Source organism: Nerophis ophidion, linkage group LG19 (genome assembly GCF_033978795.1).
Source record: "Nerophis ophidion isolate RoL-2023_Sa linkage group LG19, RoL_Noph_v1.0, whole genome shotgun sequence".
NCBI lineage: Eukaryota > Metazoa > Chordata > Actinopteri > Syngnathiformes > Syngnathidae > Nerophis > Nerophis ophidion.
The window spans coordinates 20,636,147-20,658,549 of NC_084629.1; the positions used below are offsets into that span (position 1 = coordinate 20,636,147).

Consider the following 22,403-nt stretch of genomic DNA (forward strand, 5'->3'; position numbering starts at 1 on the left):
ATAATTGCAGAGTATGTATATATTATTAATGTTGTAAATACAAATATTTATATATCTGTAAAGGATGGTCCTAAAGAGGTAGGCATTTTTCGCAGGTCTCAAGAAGGTAAGAAATACAATGATGTGTGTGTGTGTGTGTGTAAGTCGGGGCTTGAGGTCGCCAAGCAACAGTGAGTCAGGTTACTGTACACCTGACAACACGGCCTCGCAGGTGCTTTCACTTATTCTGAAGTCTTCCATTGATAATACGCTTACTAAAAACTGTAAAAGTTGTACTTTTTACATAGCCATGCTAATGTGGCTAACCTAGCATGATGTTAAAATGCACGGTTAGCATGTGGCTCACAAAGCTATGCCAGTGTTTCTAACCTAGAATTATGTTAAAATGTAATGTTAGCTTGTAGCTCACATAGCTATGCTAGTGTTGCTAACCTAGCATGTTGTTAAAATGTAATGTTTGCATGTAGCTCACATAGCTATGCCAGTGTTTCCAATCTAAAATTATGTTAAAATATGTTGTTAGCATTGTGGCTCACATAGCCTTGCTAATGTTATTAACCAAACATGTCAAAATGTTATGTTAGCATGAAGCTTTTATAGCTATAACAGTATTGCTAACTTCACATGATGTTACAATATTATGTTAGCATGTATCTCGTATAACTACACCAGTGTTGCTAACCTAGCATGATGTTAAAATGTAATGTTAGCATGTACCTCACATTGCTATGCTAATGGTATTGATGTAGCATTATGTAAAATAAAATGTTAACATGTAGTTCACATAGCTATGCTAGTGTCACTAACCAAGCATGATGTTAAAATGTTATGTTAGCATGTAGCTCACATAGCTACAAACCTGTTACTAACCAAGCATGATGTTAAAATATTATGTTAGCATGTGGCTTACACAGCTATTCCAGTGTCACCAACGTAGCATAATGTTAAAATAGTATGCTAGCATGTAGCTCTTATACTATATTATTAATGCTAAGTTGCTAACCTAACATAATGTTAAAATACAGTATAATCTCAGCATTTAGCTCACATAGCTATGCTAGTGTTGCTAACCTAGCATGATGTTGAAATTATATGTTAGCAATAAGCTCTTATAAGTATAATAGTGTTGCTAATCTAGCATGATACTACATTGTAATATCAGCATGTCGCTCACATAGCTATGCTAGTGTTACTAACCTAGCAAGAAAATAAAATAATATTATTGTGTTGGAAAGTAACATACCTATGATAGTGTTGCTAACTTAGCATAATGTTAAAATGTAATGTCAGCATGTAGCCCTTATATCTATAATAGTCTTGCTCACCTAGCGCAATGTTAAAATGTGTTGCTAACTTAGCATAATGTTAAAATGTAATGTTAGCAAGCAGCTTGTATAAATATAATAGTGTTGCTAACCAAGCATGATGTTAAAATGTTATGTTAGCACGTAGCTTGTATAACTATAATAGTGTTGCTAACCTAGCATGATGTTAAGATGTTATGTTAGCATTTTTCTTTCTGTATTTATAATCCATTATTATTATTATTATTATTATTTGTTATATTTAAAATAGTACAGTAATTTGACAACATTTCATTTATTTGTTTTATATATCTTTTCACTTCTGCCACAACTTTCCAAAAAAATCTGCATTTCAGGCCGCAACAATCATCAAAAATTAGCCTGTAAAATCCTGAAGGGACTGAACATGGTGCAAGACAGAATAATAGTGGTGGGGATCAAACCCGCTGAGTCGGCATCAATACTGCAACACACGACGTTCACACCACCACAATATTTTATAGCGCATACATACTGGCTTTAAATGCAGATTGTTGCCATCGTGTGGAGTTTGCGACAACTACACTGGGAGGTTGCCTACGGCCACAGCTGTACATGTTAATTTTTTTTTGGGTTGCTATTTTATGCCAATATTTCACATTCACGTTCTGCTCGTGTCCCAATACTTCTTACAGGACTAGACTGTATCTAAAGAGTGGAGCTAGAATGTTCTTCTGTCAGGTCCCCGCCTGATCAGACGCGCGTCACATGACGGCAGGAAGCAGGAAGTACGCGTGCGCCCTGCGGGGGTCATGTGCTCCCCGCGGCGTCGAAACAAGATGGTTGCGAGTTCCACACCCTGGAAGTCTCCGGCCGTTAAGGCAACGTCGTCAAAAAGTCAAGGGTCGTTTCCTTGCTTCCTTTCCTTCGGAGGCCGACGCACACGCCTCCTCCATGGAGCCCCTCATCACAAAACCCGAGGGTGTTTCCAAATGTGTTGGCGCTGGTCGGCGCCGAGCTTGACATGTTTTTTTCCCCTCCTCACGTCAGGGATAGCCCCTGTGAGCACGCCAACGCCCCTGCTGTGGGTGGGTCATGTGACCAGATGTGTTCCACATGTCCCTCTCAGTGGACTTACTGCTGACATAGCAAGTCTTTGGGAACGGGTGTTGAGCTAGCTTAGCGACCGCAGCTAAGCCTATAGTCAACTTTATTATCATCATTATTATCACAGAGGTCTTCATATGGGTTAGAACAGACCTGGGCAAAATATGGCCTGCTGGTCACATGCGGCCCATTAAGATTTTAGATCTGGACCGCCGGGCGTTCGAAATCATTATTTTAGACCTTTAACGTTAAAAACTCTAACAGCTATTATGATGTGCACTGCTGTTTTTAAATTACCGTTGAGTCTTGAACTATAGAAAGTACAAACCCTGTTTCCATATGAGTCGGGAAATTGTGTTAGATGTAAATATAAACGGGATACAATGATTTGCAAATAATTTTCAACCCATATTCAGTTGAATATGCTACAAAGACAACATATTTGATGTTCAAACTGATAAGCATTTTTTTTTTGTTGCAAATAATCATTAACTTTAGAATTTGATGCCAGCAACACGTGACAAAGAAGTTGGGAAAGGTGGCAATAAATACTAATAAAGTTGAGGAATGCTCATCAAATACTTATTTAGAACATCTCACAGGTGTGCAGGCTAATTGGGAACAGGTGGGTGCCATGATTGGGTATTAAAAAAAAGCTTCCCAAAAAATGCTCAGTCCTTCACAAGAAAGGATGGGGTGAGGTACACCCCTTTGTCCACAACTGCGTGAGCAAATAGTCAAACAGTTTAAGGACAAGGTTTCTCAAAGTGCGATTGCAAGAAATGTGGAAATTTCAACATTTACGGTCCATAATATCATCAAAAGGTTCAGAGAATCTGATTAAATCACTCCACGTAAGCGGCATGGCCGGAAACCAACATTAAATGACCGTGACCTTCGACCCCTCATACGGCACTGTATCAAAAACCGACATCAATCTCTAAAGGATATCACTACATGGGCTCAGGAACACTTCAGAAAACCACTGTCACTAAATACAGTTTGTCGCTACATCTGTAAGTGCAAGTTAAAGCTCTACTAAGCAAAAAGAAAGCCATTTATCAACAACATCCAGAAACGCCGCCGGCTTCTCTGGGCCCGAGATCATCTAAAACGGACTGATGCAAAGTGGAAAAGTGTTCTGTTGTCTGACGAGTCCACATTTCAAATTGTTTTTGGAAATATCTTGTGATCCGGGAAGCGAACCATCCAGACTGTTATCGACGCAAAGTTCAAAAGCCAGCATCTGTGATGGTATGGGGGTGCATTAGTGCCCAAGGCATGGGTAACTTCCACATCTGTGAAAGCACCATTAATGGTGAAAGGTACATTACAGGTTTTGGAACAACATATGCTGCCATCTAAGCACCGTCTTTTTCATGGATGCCCCTGCTTATTTCAGCAAGACAATGACAAGCCACATTCAGCACGTGTTACAACAGCGTGGCTTTGTAAAAAAAAGTGCGGGTACTTTCCTGGCCTGCCTGCAGTCCAGACCTGTCTCCCATCGAAAATGTGTGGCGCATTATAATGCGTCAAATATGACACCGGAGATCCTGGACTGTTGAACGACTGAAGCTCCACATAAAAAAAGAATGGGGAAGAATTCCACTTTCAAAGCTTCAACAATTAGTTTCCTCAGTTCCCAAACGTTTATTGAGTGTTGTTAAAAGAAAAGGTGATGTAACACAGTGGTGAACATGCCCTTTCCCAACTACTTTGGCACATGTTGCAGCCATGACATTTTAAGTTAATTATTATTTGAAAAAAAAATAAAGTTTATGAAATTGAAAATCAAATATCTTCTCTTTGTAGTGCATTCAATTGAAATTGGGTTGAAAAGGATTTGCAAATCATTGTATTCCGTTTATATTTACATCTAACACAATTTCCTAACTCATATGGAAACAGGGTTTGTATTTGTATGGCTGAAATCTGAGCTTTTATATGAGCTAACAACGTTACCGTGGACGCCCCTGCCTATTTCAGCAGGACAATGCCAAGCCACGCGTTAAAAACAGCATGGCTTCATCGTAAAAGGGTGCCGGTGCTAGACTGGCCTGCCTATAGTCCAGACCTGTCTCCCATTGAACATGTGTGGCGCAATATGAAGCCTAAAATACCACAAAAGACCCTGGACTGTTGAACAACTTAAGCTGTACATCAAGCAAGAATGAGAAATAATTCCACTTCAAAAATTGGTCTCCTCAGTTCCTAAACATTTACTGAGTGTTGTTAAAAGGAAAGGCCATGTAACACAGTGGTAAAAATGCACTGAAAAGGCATAAAACCTTTTTTTTTTTCATAACTTTATATCAACCTAAAGTTGATATACAGATTTACTGTAAGCGTTAAATAAAAAATGAAAACAAGAATTTGACTTATTTTTACCATGTTAATGACGGAGACCCTCTATGGTCCCAGGGAGTCCTAAAGGTAAAAAAAAAAAAATACTCCATGTATTTTGTTATGGTTTGAAAATGAAAAATATCAAAACGGCCCCCGAATGGTTTAATTTTTCCGTGTGTGGCCCTCAGGGGAAAAAGTTTGGACACCCCTGATGTAGGGTGATAGATTGCCATCATTTGCAGTATATTTTTGCAAAAAGGGCGTCATGTTAAGTCATTGAGTATGTGTGACATTTTCAAAAGGGCATTGAGAGCAGAAATGCCAATTAAAAAAGATTGTAGATAAAAAAAAACATGGCGTCTCAACCTCAGCCTCTCTCGCCGCCCGCGCTCAAACTGCACGGATGGAAAAATGTGAAACATCAAACCAGCGTGACTCAAACTGGCTGCAGCAAGAAGACAAATAGAAAATAAAGAAGGAGGCTTTGGAAAAAAAAACACACAGATGTAACCAAACATAACTTGAAAATACAAAACAAAAGCTTGCACAGAAAATCAAAGTTTTGATAGTCATGGAAGATTTCATACTTTTTATGGCAAAGAGGTCCTTTAAAATATAATTTTATGTAACTTTTCCATAATTTTTGTGACAAAATGACGTGTAGGATTTGTGCATCAATTTAAAAGGGTATCATTTTGGCAAAACAAATGTTGCACTTTTCTGGCTGAAAATAAGATTTATTTTGCAAAGTTATATCATTCTAATCAAACCAAATCCACTGCAAAAGCGAGTACATGAGAGCGGTAGTGTGTGAGCGTTGTGTACTAACCTTGCATAATGTAAATGTGTAATATTAACATGTAGTTCATACAGCTGCCCCAGGGTTGCTAACCTAACATGATGTTAAAATTAATTGTTAGCATGTAGCTCACCTAACTGTGCTAGTGTTAATAACCTAGCATGGTGTTAACATGAAATGTTAGCATGTAGCTCACATAGCCATGCCAATGTTGCTAACATAACATGATGTTAAACTATAAAGTTAGCATGCAGCTCACATACTGTAGCTGTGCTAGTGTTGCTAACTTAGCATGCAACTTAGTTGGCCTATAGCTCACGTAGCTACCCTATAGTTGCAAACCTGGCATGATGAAGAAGTGCAATGTAAGTAAGTATGTAGCTCACATAGCTATGCTAATCTTGCTAACCTAGCATAATGATAATGTACAATGTTGAAATGTAGCTTAAACAGCTGCGCTATTGTTTCTAACCTAGCATGGGGAAACAGTATAATGTTAGCATGAAGCTAACAGCAGTGTGCTAGTGTAAAATGTCTTGTTTATTTCCAATCTTTTCCTTAAAATACGCATTGAGGCTATAAGGTGTGTTTTATCTGATTACTTGATTAATCGAACAAACTAATATATATATATATATATATAAAGGGCTGTACTTGTATAGCGCTTTTCTACCTTCAAGGTACTCAAAGCGCTTTGACACTACTTCCACATTTACCCATTCACACACACATTCACACACTGATGGAGGGAGCTGCCATGCAAGGCGCCAACCAGCACCCATCAGGAGCAAGGGTGAAGTGTCTTGCTCAGGACACAACGGACGTGACGAGGTTGGTACTAGGTGGGAATTGAACCAGGGACGCTCGGGTTGCGCACGGCCACTCTCCCACTGCGCCACGCCGTGTGTATGTATATATATATATATATATATATATATATATATATATATATATATATATTACGTGATTACTAAAATAATCGACTAACTCCATTTCCTGGCAAAAGAGAATATTTTTGAGCACCAGTATAGTCGTTTTGTGCCAAAGGAGTGGAGCAAAATAGAATACAAAAGAATGGAAGGCCAAAGCCAAATGTTGGCTTTTTTGTGTGAAATAGTATTTTCCCCCACAGAACTGCAGTCTATTTGTGGCAGGAGTGGGTCGTAGTTTCTTTCTATATATCCTCCAAGCAATGATTCAAACCCAAATCTCCTGACTGTGCGGCCTACATGCTAAAACCACCAGGTCCACGAGGTTCATCTCTGTTTTTTTGTGTCTTTTAGCAAAAATTTTAGTATACAGCGCAACATCTGTATCAAAACGGTGCTACCAAAGTATTTCAACTAAATAGCACTTCAGCGCTAAAAATACATTTTTGCATTAAACAAATATATGTATGTACTGTATCTATATATTAATGTAAATATATATGTATATGTATGTATATGTTTAATGCAAAAATTTATTTGTATATATATCTATTTATATATATATATATATATAAAATATACATACATATATATACATATTAACATTTACACAAAACATATATATATATATATATATATATATATATATATATATATATATATATATATATATATATATATTAGGGGTGGCAAATTAATGCGTTAATTACGAGTTAACTCATCAATCTATTAACGCCGACAATTATTTTATCGCGCATTTGCATATGTTGTTTACATGCTTTTATTTTGTTAACGCCTTTTCTTATAAAGATGGCGGCGCCCGGACAGGCTTTGGCGTCGAGGGGCTCTTGGTAAAGATGGAACATTCGGCAAAAATACCGGACAATTCTGCAAATTTCATGGCTGGCTTACAGCGTGGTCACTCCGGGATCACTTACGACCGCCAGACAATTCTGAATGTGGATAGATCGGGCCGTTTTGGACTGAATGACGCGTGCTTGCTAGACCGGCTAACTAGCATGGGAATACTTTGCCGGCTACATCCAGCGGCCTGTGAAGCAGCGGAGTATATGTGTTGTCTGTCTATTTAGGAATAATGCAGACGAGGAGTGTTGGTTGAGTTCTTAACGTTTGCTTTCAGAGCGTGCATATCACAACATACAAGATGCCGTCATGGCGACACAACCTATACCGTGCTACCGCGCATGCTCGTCACTCCTGTTGCATGCTGGGTAGGGTAGTTCTTTTTTTTCCCTGGCTCATAACATCACAATATAGTACCAGGTATATGATGCGTTCAGTTTATTAAAGCACCAAGCAAACAATCGGAAAATTCCCATCATATCAATTCCTAGATATGGTCATAATTATTTTAAGTGCACTACGCATAATAAACACAACATTATTAATATTGCGACTACGGATAATTTGATCAAAAATTCCCTAAAACAGCCCACTGCCTGTAATATAGGTTTTTTAAACATAAGATCCCTGATAAAAAAAAATGTTCCTGCTGTTACCTCAGAAATTGCCTGTTCGGATGTTATGATTGTGGTTCAGAGATTTGTATGCAGATTATATTTATTTTCCATAACAAACAGGATAACTTAAATACCCTGACAGTGGAAATAAGCTTAAATGTTTGTATTTACATTTTTTGAGTTGATTTTCATAAAATATGCTATTTAACTGCTACTGTTTAACAAGGACTGATTTAAATTGTGTTTGCACAACAATTTTGGCACTTTTGTTCATGTGGTAGAATATTCCAATAAAGGTGCACTACACACTACTTTGGAATTCATTATTGGGCTTTGCGTATACAATGCAGTTAATCGCGATTAATCGGAGAAAAAGTGCGATTAACTTCGATTAAAAATTGTAATCGTTGCCCAGCCCTAATATATGTATATATATATATATATATATATATATATATATATATATATACATACCCGAATGCAGCTCCAGGACCCCCCATGAACCCGAAAGAGACAAGCAGTAGAAAATGGAGGAATGGTGAATGGATATATATATATATATATATATATATATATATATATATATATATATATATATATATATATATATATATATATATATATATATATATGTAAAAATAAATAAATAAATGGGTTGTACTTGTATAGCGCTTTCCTACCTTCAAGGTACTCAAAGCGCTTTGACACTACTTCCACATTTACCCATTCACACACACATTCACACACTGATGGAGGGAGCTGCCATGCAAGGCGCCAACCAGCACCCATCAGGAGCAAGGGTGAAGTGTCTTGCTCAGGACACAACGGACGTGACGAGGTTGGTACTAGGTGGGATTTGAACCAGGGCCCCTCGGGTTCCGCACGGCCACTCTCCCACTGCGCCACGCCGTCCCCTAAATTGGCCCTAGTGTGTGAGTGTGAATGTTGTCTGTCTATCTGTGTTGGCCCTGCGATGAGGTGACGACTTGTCCAGGGTGTACCCCGCCTTCCGCCCGATTGTAGCTGAGATAGGCGCCAGCGCCCCCCGCAACCCCAAAAGGGAATAAGTGGTAGAAAATGGCTGGATATATATATATAGACAGACAACATTCACACTCACACACTAGGACCAATTTAGTGTTGCCAATCAACCTTTCCCCAGGTGCATGTCTTTGGAAGTGGGAGGAAGCTGGAGTACCCGGAGGGAACCCACGCATTCACGGGGAGAACATGCAAACTCCACACAGAAAGATCCCGAGCCTGGATTTGAACCCAAGACTGCAGGACCTTCGTATTGTGAGGCAGACGCACTAACCCGTCTGCTACCGTGAAGCATATATATATATATATATATATATATATATATATATATATATATATATATATATACATATACACATACATACATTCATATATACACACACATAAAGATATACACTTGTGTATACACGCGCACACACACACACACACACACACACACACACACACACACACACACACACACACAAAAATCTATATATATATGTACATATATATACACATACATAAATATATATACACACGTATATACAAACCCCGTTTCCATATGAGTTGGGAAATTGTGTTAGATGTAAATATAAACAGAATACAATGATTTGCAAATCATTTTCAACCCATATTCAGTTGAATATGCTACAAGGACAACATATTTGTTCTAACTCAAACTTTATTTTTTTTTGCAAATAATAATTAACTCAGAATTTCATGGCTGGAAAACGTCCCAAAGTAGTTGGGAAAGGGCATGTTCACCATTGTGTTACATCACCTTTTCTTTTAACAACACTCAATAAACGTTTGGGAACTGAAGAAAATAATTGTTGAAGCTTTGAAAGTGGAATTCTTTCTCATTCTTGTTTTATGTAGAGCTTCAGTCGTTCAACAGTCCGGGGTCTCCGCTGTCGTATTTTACGCTTCATAATGCGCCACACATTTTCCATGGGAGACAAGTCTGGACTGCAGGCGGGCAAGGAAAGTACTCACACTCTTTTTTTTAAAAGCCACGCTGTTGTAACACTCGTCTTGCTGAAATAAGCAGGGGCGTCCATGATAACGTTGCTTGGATGACAACATATGTTGCTCCATAACCTGTATGGACCTTTTAGCATTAATGGTGCCTTCACAGATGTTTAAGTTAGCCATGCCTTGGGCACTAATACACCCCCATACCATCACAGATGCTGGCTTTTGAACTTAGCGCCTATAACAATCCGAATGGTTATTTTCCTCTTTGTTCTGGAGGACGCCACGTCCTCTGTTTCCAAATATAATTAGAAATGTGGACTCTTCAGACCACAAAACACCTTTCCACTTTGGATCAGTCCATCTTAGGTGAGCTCGGGCCGGGCCAAGCCGGCGGTGTTTCAGGATATTGTTGATGAATGGGTTTGGCTTTGCATAGTAGAGTTTTAACTTGCACTTATAGATGTAGCGGCCAAATGTAGCTACTGACAGTGGTTTTATGAAGTGTTCCTGAGCCAATGTGGTGATATCCTTTACACACGGATGTCTTTTTTTTTTTTATGCAGTACTGCCTGAGGGATCAAAAGTCCGTAATATCATCGCTTACGTGCAGTGACTTCGCCAGATTCTCTGAACTTTTTGATGATTTTACGGACTGTAGATGGTAAAATCCCTAAATTCCTTGCAATAGCTCTTTGAGAAATGTTGTTCTTAAACTATTCGACAATTTGCTTACAAAGTGGTGACCCTCACCCCATCTTTGTTCGTGAATTACTTAGCATTTCATGGAAGCTGCTTTTATACCCAACCATGGCACCTGTTCCAAAGTAGCCTGCACACATGTGGGATGTTTCATATAAGTGTTTGATGAGCATTCCACAATTTTATTAGTATTTATTTCCACCTTTCCCAACTTTTTTGTCCAAGTAGCTGGCATCAAATTCTAAAGTTAATGATTATTTGCAACAAAAAAAAAAATATTATCAGTTTGAACATCAATTATGTTGTCTTTGTACAGTAGCATATTCAACTGAATATGGGTTGAAAACGATTTGTAAATCATTGTATTCCGTTTATATTTACATCTAACACAATTTCCCAACTCATATGGAAATAGGGTTTGTAGATATATGTATATGTATACACTCAGCTATCTATCCATCTATACATACACACACACACACACACATACATACATACATTCATATATACACACGTATATAGATACATATACTGTATATATACACACTTATTTATCTATCTATACACACACATACATATATATATACACACGTATATAGATACATATATATACACACTTATCTATCTATACACACACGCACACACATATATACACACACATATATACATATATAAATATATATACACACTTATCCATCTATCTACACACACGCACGCACGCGCACACACACACACACACACACACACACACACATATATATATATATATATATATATATATATAAAAACGCGAAACGTCATCAATTAATAAAAGTTAACAAGGAATCTTACGAACGGGTAGATTGCATACAATTTAATAGTTTTACAATTTTTTTGATGTTGGATGGTTGCCATCTAGTGGAAAACATTGGTAAATAAAGTCAATAATCCTTGATTGTGAGAATGTTGCAGTGTTCACTTATATGACCCAATAAAACAACCTTCCCTAGTCATGGTACAAAAAAAATAATAATAAAATCAAACCATCACAAAATGTCAACACAAAGATCACACAACAACACACATAAAAAAAACGTCCATACAACATAAACAACTCAAAAATGACACTAATTTAAATCCACTACAAAGCATGATGGGTAAAAATGAAAAACACTCTCTGCACACTTATCCATGTTTGGCTCATTTTAGCTGCTTGATATTTTTCATTCATTACAAAACTTTAAGCAAGTCGTCACGGAAGTAAACAAGGTAGTAGTCAAACTTTCACATACTCTTAATATACAATTATAGTAATTATATATCCACTGCGTTAATACAACACGTACACCTATGTATGTAAAGGTTATATTTTTATATATATGCAAGCTAAATAGTACTAAATAGCACTAATTAACAAACAGATTGTACATAAATATATATGTACATCTGCACTTTTTATATGCATGTACTGTATGTGTTGTAGTCTTTAGTGTTGTAGTGCAAGACGTCAGCAGCTGCAGAAAAGTCATAAAAATAGCCATTCGCATACTTTTCCATGCGGTGCGTTAAAAAAACTAAATAAAAACATTGCGACGGTAATCAAACCTGACGTAAAAAAAATAAAATAAACTGGATAGTCGGGTTTCATCGTCTGGCCACGCCGGCTAATGGCTTGTTTCCTGTCTCTCCGCCTGTCCTGCCCGGCGTACACACACACACACACACACACACACACACACACACACACACACACACACACACACACACACACACAGACATAGAGACACACACACGCCCTGTTTAACCATTAATCTACCCCTCTCACACACACACGCACACACACACACATGCATGACGCGGTCACACACACACTTTTACGACCCGCTACAGTATGTGAATGTCAACACTGCGGCCCGCGTTAATAATCAATAACTGATCAATGATTAAACTTTATTTCACGTACAAAACATGTAGAAAGCTATCGGAATCATTTAACACGCCTGCCGACTTCAAGGGGGGGGGGAAAGTCCATGTCAGAAAAGGACAAAGCCAATCAGTCGTCAATAAGTCTGATCGGTAAGAAGAAGTCAAAGTGGGGACTCACTCTGCTGCTCTCCTTGAACAATTTAAATCTCATCCACTTTGGCATGTCCACCTCTCCTCGTCGTCTCGCACACTCTCACACTTTACAAGGCACTTTTTTTTGGACGTACACAAACACACGCCCTCCTCACACACACACACACACACACACACACGCGCACACATACACCCACACGCGCACACACGATCGCAAGCTCGCTCACTGGATGAACAAACAGCTGGACTGTTTGACGTGAGCGGTGTTTTTCTGTGTGTGTGAAAGACGAGTCATTCGTCCAACAGATGGTCGCAGCGCTTCCTAATGCATTTGATTCATGAGGACACGTGCAAACAGACATTGAAAAGCCAAAGAAAAACCAAAGCGCGGTGAAATAAGCCGACTTAAAACGCATCCGGACGGTGTTCGCATTTCTTTGTTTTTTATTTTTAATACATTTGCAAAAAAACTGATCACAGTGTCATTACGGGGTATTATCTTGTGAATTTTGAGGACAAAAATGAATGTATTGCGTTTTGGAATAAGGCTGTAACATAACTCTGAAGACTTCCTGGATGCAGTGGAGAATGCTAAAAAGCCCAAGTGCTAACAGTTAGCCTGATAGTGAAAATTAAAACATGTCTGTTGGGTGCGTATCTGCATGCTAACATACTTAGCACGGAAATATTAAGCATGAGTTAAGTACTAAAAAGTATGAGTCTGAGGTATATCCCTCATAGCTTGGCAGGCTAAGTTAGCATGTGTTAAGTACTAAAATGCATGTGCATAAGGTGTATCCCTACAAAAACAAAAAAGATAACATGCCAAAATACTTAGCACACTAACGGTTAGCATGTGTCAAGTACCAAAATGTATGAGTCTGAGGTGTACCCCTGCAAAAATAGCTATAAAAGCTAGCATACTATCTATGTATGTTAAAAAGCCTAAACGCTAACAGGTAGCATGCTAGCCAAAAAGAAAATATGTCCCTGATAAATACCGTATATCCCTGCAAAAATTGTTTAAAAAAGCTAGCATGCTAACATACTTAGCACGGTAAGCTAGCATGCGTTACGTACCAAAATATATAAGAAGGAAAGGGGATCCCTGCAAAAAAATAGCTCAAAAAGCTAGCAAGCTAACAGTTAACATGTGTCAAGTACCAAAATATATGTGTCTGAAGCTTATCTCTGCAAAAATAGCTTAAAGGAATGGCATGCTAACATATTTAGGACACTTACGGTTAGCATGTGTCAAATACCAAAATATAAGAGTCTGAGGTGTATACCTGCAAAAATAGCTATAAAAGCTTGAATGCTAGCTGTGTTTGTCAAAAAGCCTAAATGCTAATAGTTAGCATGCTAGCCAAAAAGAAAACATGTCCCTGATAAACACCATATATCCCTGCAAAAAATGTTGAAAAAAGCTAGCATGCTAACGTTTTTAGCACGTTAAGTTAACATGCGTTAAGTACCAAAATATATAAGACTGAGGTGTATCCCTGCCAAAAAATAGCTAAAAAAGATAGCATGCTAACAGTTAACATATGTCAAGTACCAAAATGTATGAGTCTGAGGCGTATATCCCTGCAAAAATAGCTATAAAAGCTAGCATACTTACATACTTAGCACGGTAACAGTATGTGTCAAGTGACAAAATGTATGAGTCTGAGGTAAAAGTATCTCATAAAGCTAGCATGCTAACATGCTTAGCATACTAACAATTAACATGTGTAGAGTACCAAAATGTTTTCCAAATTAAATATGTTTTTAAATATTTTCATTTATACATTTTCTTTTAAATTGATTTTTCAAAAGTTTGATTTAATTTGAATGGGGCTGAATAAGAATCACAATTCGGATGTGAGTTGATTATATTGCACTTATGTTGTCTCACAGTAAAGTGCTCTTGGAATCGTTGAATAAAGCTTTTATCGAGGCCACAGTTTGACCCCGGAACAGACTATTTCTACTTACATTATGGGAACAATTAATGGTAAATTCAAACCACCGGTAATCGGGAATCATACAACACCCTGGACCTTTACAGGCCTACTGAAACCCACTACTGCAGACTACGCAGTCTGATAGTTTATATACCAATGATGAAATATTAACATTGCAACACATGCCAATACGGCCGGTTTAGTTTACTAAATTGCAATTTTAAATTTCCCGCGGGGTATCCTGTTGAAAATGTCGCGGAATGATGACGCTTATGATGACGCGTGGGCTTGACATCTCGGGTTGTAGCGGAATTTTTTTTCAAGCCCGATCCAAGCTATAAGTAGTCTGCTTTAATCGCATAATTACACAGTATTCTGGACATCTGTGTTGCTTAATCTTTTGCAATTTGTTCAATTAATAATGGAGAATTCAAAGCAGAAAGCTGTAGGTGGGAAGCGGTGTATTGCAGCTGCCTTTAGCATCACAAACACAGCCGGTGTTTCCTTGTTTAAAATTCCCGAATGTGAAGCTTTACTATGGATCAGAGCGGTCAAGCGAACATGGTTCCCGACCACTTGTCAACCGGCAGGTTTCGGTGAGAAAATTGTGGTAATAAGTCGGCTCTTACCGGAGACATTAGCGGAGCCTGCATCCTGCTGCAGCCGCGTGGCTTCTCTCAGAGAGACTAGCGGTCACCACACCCGTGGCCACACCCCTCCGACTTTCAGATACTATATAATCTCACTAAAACACTAGTAACACAATAGGCAGATAAGGGATTTTCCTGAATTATCATAGTAAATGTGTCTAATAACATCTGAATCGCTCTCACTGCCCTCGCCTTTTTTTTTCTAGTCTTTCACTCTCATTATCCTCATCCACGAATCTTTCATGAATACTTAAGCCTACTACGTTACTGTATTTTACTGTAGATGACTATGGTGGAACATGGAGTGCCATTGAAGATGCAAAAAAAACAAAGTTGTACGCACGCACGCACGCACACACACACACACACACACACACACACACACACACACGCTTGCAATGGAAGAAGTGACTCAAAAAGTACACACACTGTGTATTTTGTCGTACTTTATATTGCCATCTTCTGTGTTTTTAAATGGCCTCCTCTCATTGTAATTTCCATTTTTCAAGTATTCATATCGTTTTCTTGTGCAACATTAAAACGCTAATGAACAAATCGGGTGTTGTTTGAGGGCAGAAAGACGTCACAGATGACAACGTGACGCTGAGATAAGACTTCCTTATTTCACTTCTTGGCATTTTCATTTGTGAAATCTGAGTAAACACATAAAAACACGACAAACTTGTCGAGAGGGCATGAAAAAAAAAGTGGCAATAATTTCCAAGAATGACGTTTCCCAAAAAGAAAACCAACACGCCAAATGTCCGGCACACCTGGACTAAATATTAGGACTGGGTTATGAAACAATATCAATAGAAATCGCAATAAGCACATACTCGATATTAATTATATATACTGTATATATATATATATATATATATATATATATATATATATATATATATATATATATATATATATATATATATATATATATATATATATGTATATATATATATAAATATGTATGTATATATATATATATGTGTGTATATAATATATATGTAAATATACACATATATATACACATTTATACACACATATATATATATATATATATATATAGTATGCTGCGATGAGATGGCAACTTGTCCAAGGTGTACACCGCCCTCCGCCCAATTGTAGCTGAGATAGAAACCAGCGCCCCCCGCAACCCCAAAGGGGGAATAAGCGGTAGAAAATGGATGGATGGATATATATATATATATATATATATATATATATATATTCACATACAAATATATGCATATATATATATATATATTTATATATATAAATACATCATACATACATATATTTATACATATATATACAGTATAGATATACATAAGTATACATACACACACAAATATATATATATATATATATATATATATATATATATATATCCACCCATCCATCCTCCTCCGCTTATCCGAGGTCGGGTCGCGGGGGCAGCAGCCTAAGCAGGGAAGCCCAGACGCTCCTCTCCCCAGCCACTTCATTCAGCGCTTCCCGGGGAATCCTGAGGCGTTCCCAGGCCAGCCGGGAGACATAGTCTTCCCAACATACCAACATCTTTAAATGATGATATTCACCACTATTGTAAATGTTATATGGTATTGTGAATAAACTTGTGAAAACGTGTCCTGGGTCTTCCCCGTGACCTCCTACCGGTCGGACGTGCCTGAAACACCTCCCTAGGGAGGCGTTCGGGTGGCATCCTGACCAGATGCCCGAACCACCTCTGCAGCTTTACTTGGAGCTCCTCTCGGATGGCAGATCTTATCACCCTATCTCTAAGGGAGAGCCCCGCCACTTGACGGAGGAAACTCACATCGGCCGCTTCTACCCGTGAGCTTGTCCTTTCGATCATAACCCAAAGCTCATGACCATAGGTGAGGATGGGAACATTGATCGACCGGTAAATAGAGAGCTTTGCCTTCCGGCTCAGCTCCTTCTTCACCACAACGGATTGATACAGAGTCCGCATTACTGAAGACGCCGCACCGATCCGCCTGTCGATCTCACGATCCACTCTTCCCTCACTCGTGAACAAGACTCCGAGGTACTTGAACTCCTCCACTTGGGGCAGGGTCAACCCCCAACTGGCACTCCACTCTTTTCCGGGCGAGAACCATGGACTCGGACTTGGAAGTGCAGATTCTCATCCCAGTCGCTTCACACTCTGCTGCGATCCGATCCAGATGAAGCCATCAGAACCACATCATCTGCAAAAAGCAGAGACCTAATTCTGCATCCACAAACCGGATCCCGTCAACGCTTTGACTGCGCCTAGAAATTCTGTCCATAAAAGTTATGAACAGAATCGGTAACACAGGACAGCCTTGGCGGAGTCCAACCCTCACTGGAAACGGGTCCGACTGACACTGATCGTACAGGGAGCGAACCGCCACAATCAGACAGTCCGATACCCCATACTCTCTGAGCACTCCCCACAGGACTTCCCGAGGGACACAGTTGAAGGCCTTCTCCAAGTCCACAAAGCACATGTAGACTGGTTGGGCAAACTCCCATGCACCCTCAAGTACCCTGCCGAGAGTATAGAGCTGGTCCACAGTTCCACGACCAGGACGAAAACCACACTGTTCCTCCTGAATCCGAGGTTTGACTATCCGGCGTAGCCTCCTCTCCAGTACACCTGAATGGACCTTAACGGGAACGTTGAGGAGTGTGATCCCACGATAGTTGGAACACAACCTCCAGTTCCCCTTCTTAAAGAGAGGAACCACCACCCCGGTCTGCCAATCCAGAGGTACCGCCCCCGATGTCCACGCGATGCTGCAGAGTCTTGTCAACCAAGACAGCCCCACAGCATCCAGAGCCTTAAGGATCTCCGGGCGGGTCTCATCCACCCCCGGGGCCTTGCCGCCGAGGAGCTTTTTAACTACCTCAGCAACCTCAGCCCCATAAGTAGGAGAACACACCACAGATACCCCATGCACCGCTTCGAGGAGGTCTTCAAAGAATTCCCTCCACCAATCCACAATGTCTGCAGTCGAAGTCAGCAGAACACCATCCGCACCCTACACGGTGTGGACAGTGCACTGCTTCCCCTTCCTGAGGCGGCGGGTGGTGGTCCAGAATCGCTTCGAAGACGTCCCAAAGTCGTTTACCATGGCTTCCCCGAAATCCTCCCATGTCCGAGTTTTTGCCTCCGCAACCACTGAAGCCGCACACCGTTTGGCCTGTCGGTACCTGTCCGCTGCCTCCGGAGTCCTATGAGCCAAAAGAACCTAATAGGACTCTTTATTCAGCTTGACGGCATCCCTCGCGGCCGGTGTCTACCAACGGGTTCTTGGCACCAACTACCTTGTGGCCACAGCTCCAATCAGCTGCCTTGACAATAGAGGTGCGGAACATGGTCCACTCGGACTCAATGTCCCGCACCTCCCTCGTGACATGTTGAAAGTTCTTCCGGGGGTGGGAATTGAAACTCTCTCTGACAGGAGACTCTGCCAGACGTTCCCAGCAGACCCTCACAATGCGTTTGGGCCTGCCAGGTCGGTCCGGCATCCTCCCCAACCATCGCAGCCAACTCACCACCAGGTTGTGATCGGTAGAAAGCTCCGCCCCTCTCTTCACCCGAGTGTCCAAAACATGAGGCCGCAAATCCGATGACACAACTACAAAGTCGATCATGGAACTGCAGCCTAGGGTGTCCTGGTGCCAAGTGCACATATTGACACCCTTATGTTTGAACATGGTGTTTGTTATGGACAATCTGTGATGAGCACAAAAGTCCAATAACAAAAAAACACTCGGGTTCAGATCCGGGCGGCCATTGTTCCCAATCAGGCCTCTCCAGGTTTCACTGTGTACCCAAAATGGCGGGTACTCTTATCTGCTGCTTGGCGCGTAAGCGCAAACAACAGTCAGGACCCGTCCCCCCACCCGAAGGCGCAGGGAAGCTACCCACTCGTCCAATGGGTTGAACTCCAACGTGCAGGCTTTGAGCCGGGGGGCAACAAGAATTGCCACCCCAGCCTGTCGCCTTTCACTGCCGGCAACGCCAGAGTGGAAGAGAGTCCAGCTCCTCTCGAGAGAAGTGGTTCCAGAGCCCTTGCTGTGCGTAGAAGTGAGTCCGACTATATCCAGCCGGAACTTCTCCACTTCGCGCACTAGCTCAGGGTCCTCCCTCCCCAGTGAGGTGACGTTCCACATCCCAAGAGCTAGTTTCTGTAGCAAAGGATATGACCGCCTAGTGCCCTGCCTTCGGCTGCCGCCCAGCTCACATCGCACCCGACCTCTATGGCCCCTGCTATGGGTTGTGAGCCCATTGGAGGGGTGACCCACATTTCCTCTTCGGCTGTGCCTGGCCGGGCCCCATGGAAATAGGCCCGGCCACCAGGCGCTCACCATCGTGCATATAATATATATAGTTAAATTAAATTAAATAATACAATTACATACATTTATACAGTACATATACCCTGCCTAGTTGCCTGGATTTCAAACTACCTCACCGATAGGCCACAGTACATCAGACTGAAGGACATCACGTCTGACACTGTGATCAGCAGCACAGGAGCACCGCAGGGAACGGTGCTGGCCCCTCTTCTCTTCACCCTGTACACCGCTGACTTCTGCTACAACTCAGAGCTGTGTCACATCCAGAAGTACGCAGATGACACAGCCATTGTCGGGTGCATCAGGGATGGCAGAGAGGAGGAGTTTCGGAGCCTGGTGAGGGACTTTGCTGTCTGGTGCCACAGGAACCTCTTGCAACTCAATCTGTCAAAGACCAAGGAGCTGGTAATTGACTTTGGGAGGTCAAGTCCAAGGTCACAACCTATTGTGATCGAGGGTGTCGAGGTACATTTCATAAAGAAATACAATCATGTGTGCTTACAGATTGAATCCCTGCAGACTGTATTGATCTATATTGATATATATAATGTATATATTTAGTTTTTCATGTTGATTTAATAATTTAAAAAAAATGTATATGTATTTTTTTTTCTTTTTTTTTTTTTTTCTTTGCGGCCCGGTACCGGTCCGGTCTGTGGACCGGTACCGGGCCCCGGACCGGTGGTTGGGGACTACAGTCTTAGGGTACATTAAACATCTGTTTCTTATTGCAGTTTAGTCCTTAGATAAAAAAGTGAACATACTAAACAACTTGTCTTTTAATATTAAGTAAACAAACTCCTAATTAGTCTGCTGACGTATGCAGTAAAATATTGTGTCATTAATTATTGTATTTTGTCAACATTATTAATCTACTTGTTCATTTACTGTTAATATCTGCTTTTCCTGAGGGAACTCTACTGAAAGAATCAATAAAGTACTATCAATCTATCTACTTTCTCTTTCAACATGTTTTATCTACACTTCTGTTCAAATGTAATAATCACTCATTCTTCTGTTTTTTGGATACTTTACATTAGTTTTGGATTATAAAAAAAATTTTAGGTATGGATCCGATATCAAGTAGTTACAGAATCATATATTGGTCATATTCAAAGTCCTCATGTGCTCAGGAACATATTTCTTGAGTTCATAAACATACGTAATATATATTTTTTTAAAGGCAAAAAATATTTGGTGACGATAAAAAACATTGATGTAATCATAAGAGTATCAACTAAATACGCTATTGTACTTGGTATCATTACAGTGGATGTCAGGTGTAGATCCACCCATGACGTTTGTTTACATTGTGACGCACGTGAGCTACGGTGTGTAGTGAAGCATGTTTAGCTATTCCTCGTCCTGCAGGGATGACACTTGCAAGAAAAGTACGTTATTTGTTGCCATGTAGGCGAGGATTAGTGATTTAGAAGTAACTAAAACACTGCAGACTGCGGATGGACTTCAGCCGCTAGCTAGCCATGTCTTAAAGCACCTGTTCCTGAGTGCGTTTCAGCGTCATAACTACACCTTTGGTTTTTACACCCCAAAAAAAAAATATATATATACATATATATATATATATATATATATATATATATTTGTGTATATGTATATATATTAGGGCTGAGCAACGATTAAATATTTTAATCGAAGTTAATCGCACTATTTCTCCGATTAATCGCGATAACTGCATTGTATACGCAAAGCCCAATAATGAATTCAAAAGTAGTGTGTAATGCACCTTTATTGGAATATTCTCCCACATGAACAAAAGCGCCAAAATATTTGTTGTGCAAACACAATTTAAATCAGTCCTTGTTAAACAGTAGCAGTTAAATAGCATATTTTATGAAAATCAACTCAAAAAATGTAAATACAAACATTTAAGCTTATTGCCACTGCCAGGGTATTTAAGTTATCCTGTTTGTTATGGAAAATAAATATAATCTACATACAAATCTCTGAGCCACAAACATAACATCCGAACAGGCAATTTCTGAGGTAACAGCAGGAACATTTTTTTTTATCAGGGTCTTATGTTTAAAAAAACCTATATTATAGGTAGTGGGCTGTTTTAGGGAATTTTTGATCAAATTATCCGTAGTAGCAATATTAATAAGGTTGTGTTTATTCTGCGTAGTGCACTTAAAATAAGTATGACCATATCTAGGAATTGATATTATGGGAATTTTCTGATTGTTTGCTTGGTGCTTTGATAAACTGAACACATATACATGGTACTATTTGTGATGTTATGAGCCAGGGAAAAAAAGAACTACCCTTCCCAGCATGCAACAGGAGTGACGAGCATGCGCGGTAGCACGGTATAGGTTGTGTCGCCATGACGGCATCTTGTATGTTGTGATATGCACGCTCTGAAAGTAAACGTTAAGAACTCAGCCAACACTCCTCGTCTGCATTATTGATAAATAGACAGACAACACATATACTCCGCTGCTTCACAGGCCGCTGGATGTAGCCGGCAAAGTATTCCCATGCTAGCTAGCCTGTCTAGCAAGCACGCATCATTCAGTCCAAAACGGCCCGATCTATCCACATTCAGAATTGTCTGGCGGTCGTAAGTGATCCCGGAGTGACCAGGCTGTAAGCCAGCCATGAAATTTGCAGAATTGTCCAGTATTTATGCCAAATGTTCCATCTTTACCAAGAGCCCCTCGACGCCGAAGTACATCCGGGATATGCCATCTTGTTAAGAAAAGGCATTAACAAAATAAAAGCATGTAA

The 22,403-nt window shown here is 40.0% G+C and overlaps 1 protein-coding gene across 3 annotated transcripts in view; it reads right to left on the bottom strand.

Annotated features, from left to right (window-relative positions):
* Positions 1-22,403, bottom strand: part of LOC133538161 (kalirin-like) — a 259,495-nt gene that overhangs the window by 71,698 nt on the left and 165,394 nt on the right. The gene's annotated exons all lie outside the window — the stretch shown is intronic.